The following is a 6,248-nucleotide window of genomic DNA, read 5'->3' as shown; positions in this document are numbered from 1 at the left end:
GCCAATGTCTAGTTGGTCAGATTTTTTCCAGGAGGCCGGACAGACATGTGATTTTAAAATCTTAGACCCGAACAAAGTTTTTCTCTCTCGTGAAGAGTTCTCAACAAGGTTAGAAAAGTGCGCGAAGGGAGAAGAGACCAGACAGACTAGTAACCATGTAAACGCGCAGACGAAAGAACCCAAATCAAGATCAGAAGAACATGGGTTAAACAACTTCATTCAAGCCATCATCTACTCTCGTCTCAATTTCCTTTCTTTTCTTAGTTTCCTTTCTTTTCCGTTGTGAGTCTCGGTTCTAAGTTAAGTTTTGCGGCAAGATTTCAGTCCACGTTTCTTCTGCAAAGCCAGCTTCAACAAAGACTTTCCATCAATCCGCCATCCACACCACGTGAGTGGCCGCCACAGACATCTATCCAAGCACGGGGACACCAGCCAACGAACGAACTCGGGAAACCCCCTTTGACGCTGACCAAAGGAATTCCCAAAAGGAACGCAAAACGAGCAAGTAACCTCCAGACTCTTAAGCTGAACTGGTGTATTTGATATAGATTTAATAACCTACGAAAGGATAGAAGGGTTAAATTAATGCTTGATGGTTCATTCAGGTTATGTCTTATAAGTGCATATAGAAACTTGGGATTTCATCATCTCACTCTTAAAACTCATTCTTTCCTCACTCTCTTTCTTTCTGCAACTCGTATGAATGTGTGTGCGTGTGTTTGTGTTAGATATTAGTTTTATGTGTTAGAATAATCAATAAAGTCTTGTTTGTATTTTAAAGAGAAGTATTACTTGTGTTATGTGCTTACGAATTTAATGTCTTAAACTTCTGATCTAAGTTACCTTACTAACTATAGTGTTTCACTATAGTTTGGATATTTATATCCGTTGCAGAGTTGATAGTTACAGCCAGTTCAAATGAACCGCGAACGAGTCATTTGCTCGGTTGTAATAAGTGATTCTTTCGAATTCCCTATAAATGAATTAATAATTCCTTTGAGCTAAATTGACGAATCACTACAAATACAAATATATTACAATTCAGACAGGTACGATCTAAACCACTTTAATGCCTGTCCCTGAATACCAGTGTAATTTTGTTATCCATTTAAAGGCACAGTATGGCATTTTTCGCCACTAGGGGTCGCTAACCTATTTACAATAACAAAGGCGTAGTTTGATGACGCAACATTTGCTAAGAATTATGGATCTTGTCGTCAACGTCAAGCCGACCGATCTAATAATGTTTATGGATGACTGAATACATCGATGCTTTTATCATGACTGTGATATGAAGCAGGTCGGGATTGCTAAGAGCCAGCTATCAGCTCCACACGCGACGCGAGTCCCGCGGATATAAAAGGAATATGTGACCCGTCACGGAAACCAGGGACACAAGTCGGCAGCACAACTTTCGAGCAAAATGAGAAAGAAGCTTTTTTTTTCAAAATTGGTGATTTTCGTTTTTTTTTGCAGAATCTGTTAGTTGAGATCACGAAGAAGCCTCTCCATGTTTGAGACAGCAGTATTGGTATATTTAAAAGCGTACATTTTGAGTTTGAAATCGGCTTGTTTTTCGGAGATTCTAGCACGCAGTAGGGGCGTGTCATTGTCGGTGTGTATTTCCATACTGAATAAGCCGGAGTGGTTACTTATTATGCAGCGCTCTGGCCGGCTCTATCTGATTTCAAAATTCAATGAAGATGGACGCCAATAACATAAGGATGTACAGCAATCGATTTAAATAGGTTACATGGGGTTTAATTTGTCGTTTAATAAGATAGCCTAATACATGTTGTCAGTGCCAATACATAGATCCGCCGATTTAACCAATGTGTATCTTAATGGTCCAGTGGTAGAGCTTTCGCTGGTCGTGTCAGAGGGTCTGGGTTCGAACCTGCCCTCGTATAGGTTTATTTTCTCGTATAGTTTTTTTCTCTCATCAAACATTTCAGGTGTTAAAGGGATAGTTGTTGAATGAATATTGAATTGAATATTGAATATTTTCAATATTCAAAAATGAATATTTTGTCATAAACAGGTTTGGAACAACATGAGGGTGAGTAAGTAATGACAAAATATTCATTTTTGGGTGAACTATCCCTTTAATTAAGTTTTGTGCATGTGTAATGAACTTTGTGTATATCGTACTGCATATTTTATCTGCAACTTCTCATCCAAATCTTCTAACATCCTGAAATAGTTTTGAGGCTGAGCAGGACCCTGAGGAGGCAGGAGCTGATGGTAGTGTTGATGTTGTGGCTGTGTGTATAAAGGGGTTGAGGAGAGCATTTGTGTAGGTGAGTATGTAGCTGGTGGAATATGTGAGGATGGTGATGGAGTGGACTGGTCAGTCTCCTGAGCCTCAAACAAAACATTCATTATTTTTTTCTTTGCCCTGGTCTGTATGCTTTTTTTATTTTTTTATATAAATTTAAGTTCCACAGCAACTTGAAGTCCAAAGGAACTGTAAGGATCTGAAGTGGCAAGAACTGAAGTAACTTGCTATTAAATAATAGCTATTATTAATTAAATAATATTATTATTAATAATAAATATCTCCATAACCTGTAAAAGAATAATAATATGTAAAGAATAGTTAATAAAATAAATAATTTGAATAAAGACATTATCATAAACATTGACCATTGTGGATACACCAGTTAGGAAAATGTCACAGCTTGATCTGTTTTGTGCAAACTTGAAAATAGGACACCTGGCACCCTGAATGACAAAACGTTCTAATCTGTCATCACTTTTTCAGCATTTTATTGGTCTTTACATCTACAATTGTTATTTTACCTGGTGCCTCAGATGTAATTATAATGTCCTCATCGCTGGTGGGGTCATCCATGTCCTGCCCGTCAATCAAGTCTTTGACAGATTGATCAAGCTGAAAAACTATTTTATGTCAGTGCAAGTATTTAAAGGATTAGTTCACCACAAAATGAAAATATCCTGGGCTGCGTTCTCCGATAACGTTGTCTCTTAGCTCTTAAGACTTAAAAGGTACACCTTAAAGGACAAGTTCGGTATTTTACACTTAAAGCCCTGTTTACAGATCGTTTCTGATGAAATAGAATGGTTAAGATTAAAATTTGGACACATGCTGCTGTCCCGAGAATTTTAGGTTTATTTCGCTTTCCCCCCACCTACAGAATGGGTGTATAGGTGCACTCGAACATATCCTTCCTAAAACGCATTAAACTTTCGTTTACAAAGAGATGAAACTCACCGAGTGGTCAGGGGTGTTCACTGATATGCTCATACAAAAATTGCTGCAAAATATGCTTTCCAACAGGTGTTTTACCATTCGTTGTAAAACTGTGGATCTATTTTTCCAAATGTCTCACACCCGTAGATTCTTCCGTTGAGAGCTTGAATAATAGACACTCCAGCCCAGTTGGTGGCGATAATGCACCTTTGCCAATTGCAAGCAAACCACTGGCATTTCATTGAATACACAGAAGAAGCAGAAGAAGAAGCGGCGGAGTAATACCGTACCTCACACAGCTCTTTCAATACAAGTCAATGGAGTTGGACAAAAACTACGATAAAACCTGTTGGAAAGCATATTTTGCAGCGATTTTTGTATGAGCATATCAGTGAACACCCCTGACCACTCGGTGAGTTTCATCTCTTTGTAAACGAAAGTTTAATGCGTTTTAGGAAGGATTGTTCCAGTGCACCTATACACCCATTCTGGAGGTTTTGGGGAAAGCGAAATAAACCTAAAATTCTCTAAACACTAAACACTTCCATACACTGGGTGTAGGCTATAACAACTTAAGTATTTTATGTGTAAAATTTTAAAGTAAAGTAAAAATGTAATTTTAATCCTAAATCAGATTTTATATTAAATGTTCATATAAAATTTTCTATGTGTAATTAAACTGCGATGTAAAAAAGCTTTTTGCGTAGTGGTGGCCACTAGCGGTATGAACCGTCAGCAGCGATAAGGTATAGCTAAGAGCGCTCCAGACCAACCTTATGAACGTATGACTTACAGAAGGTATACTTAACTAAGAAGGTTTCGGAAACCACGTATTAACGATAAGGTACTTCTTAAGGTACAACTTAAGAACGACGTAGCGTTAAGGTAGTTTCGGAGAACGCACCCCTGATAATTTACTCACCCCAATGCCATCAAAGATGTTCATGTCTTTCTTTCTTCAGTGGAAAATAAATTAAGTATTTTGAGAAAAACATTTCAGGATGGACTTCAATAGCAACCATGTTGAAGTCTGAATCAATGCAGTTTCAAAGGACTTTAAAGTGCTTCAAATGTCTCTCTTCGATCCCAGCTGAGGAATAGGGTTTTGTCTAGCAAAACTATCGTTCATTTTCTCAAAAAAAAAAAAAAAATTCTGGTTGCTATTGAAGTCCCAAATAATTATACACATATGCCTATCCGTAATACTGCTCTGCTTACACTGGGGCGTTGGGCAACATGTTTTTTGAGGAACTCCAAATTCCTCAACAGCCAAGCCTGCTTATGAGTGAGCCCTTTCTCCCCACTCCCACTTGGTTTGGGTTTGAGAAGCTTGGTGTATTGTGTCCGTAATGTTGTTGCTCGTTTTCACCTCATCCACTGAAAATATACACTGGCACTGACATACACTGTTTCCTCTCTAAATTCAACTGACCTAATATCATTAAATATTATTAATATTATTCAAACAAACTATGTGCAATTCATCTGTAGCAGATGAATGTAGCAGATGATCATTGACCTAGATCTAATGTTTACATTTGCTAGCTAATGCGCTAGCAACTTTCTACACACACCCGGTACGTTCAAATCTGAATTGATCTCTCCCCAGCTCTTCTCTTTGTTGTTCCGGTTGTGGTACTCTTTTGAGGAGACATTAAATAGGCACTTATACTGTTGCCACATCTCCGCCATCCGTTTCTTCCATCTCCGTTGTCCAACAGACCCGTACAGCTGCTTTAGCGGTTGACATTTTCAAAAGTTCCGTCACTTCTGTCTCCTTGTAGACCTGTCTCTCATTGGCTATTTTGGAAGTACTGACGTAATCATAGTCGTTTCACGCCCGATTTATAATCCTAGATAAAATCTGGCATAAATCGGCCTAAAATTCCTGTAGAGTGAGCCAGGCTTAAATGAGAAAATCTGACCACTTACTGGAAACCGGCAAATTTATTTGAAAAGTAAATTCAATGTTATGAAAATCAAATGTAAAACATAATAATAATGTTATAGGGGCCATTTAAATGGAATGTTATCCAAAGACGGCATGCTGTTCTTTCCCCCATGGAACACAAAAAAATAATCACATAGATTGTTACCAACAAGTTTATAATAACTACAGACTGTCAAGTATTCACTGGACAGAATGTTATCAATCTCTGTGCGGAGGTCTGGGTAAGAACTGTAAGTATATGGTAAATCAAGAGTAGCTCCACTAGTATGAACAACTGGTCTTCTGCTGAGGCCAGATTCAACATTGAAGCTTACCTTGATTTGATCAACACATATGACAGAAGAACCAGAACAGAAGCGTAGACATTTTTCTGCTTTGCTTTGGTCAGCATTTCTGACATAACGTTGCAGAGGATTGAATACCATCTGTTCTTTCTGAGAGCAAATCACCTGTGTTGTTTGAAGTAGCTGTGCCACTTTTTTGCCAGTGGCCTTCTTTGTGCCATAAAGAGACAGGAGACTTTCCTGGTCTGGTACATTCAGCAGTGCTAATGGCATGGTTTTGGAGAAGCAATCAATTATATATTTGGGCTCTTGAATAATTGCTTTATGAGCCATTGTTTGTATGGCAACTTCCATGGTGTTTGTTGGAGGGGTGCAATGAAAGCCCATTCTTGTGAAGAGGTCAAGCAAATCCTCTTCATCACATTCCTCCAGTGTGCCCTGATGAGCCTTTGCAACAGCAGATTGTTCAGTTGAAGAGAGGTAGTTGTGGAAAGATGACATCAGGACATCATCACTGACTGAGTCAATTCCATGCATGCTAAAATGAAAGCACTGGAAAGCCTCACTGGCAGTTCATCGAGGTCAAGTAATCCTTTTCCCCAGATCCTTCCTTCTGCCTCCCATTCAGCTTCAGAGAAGTCTGGTCTTAGTCTAGGAACACACTCATCTTCCCCTTCACACTGTTCAAGGAACTGATCCCAGAATGCAGTGTAAACTTCTCTGGGCACTCCAGCATCATCTACAGCATTCTCATTTACAAATCCCATGAATTTGTATCCATGAACACAGCCAAAATATC

This window comes from Rutilus rutilus (genome assembly GCF_951802725.1).
Source record: "Rutilus rutilus genome assembly, chromosome: 1".
NCBI classification, from domain to species: domain Eukaryota; kingdom Metazoa; phylum Chordata; class Actinopteri; order Cypriniformes; family Leuciscidae; genus Rutilus; species Rutilus rutilus.
The sequence above is the reverse complement of the archived record's forward strand: the minus strand, read 5'-3'. Positions refer to the sequence as shown.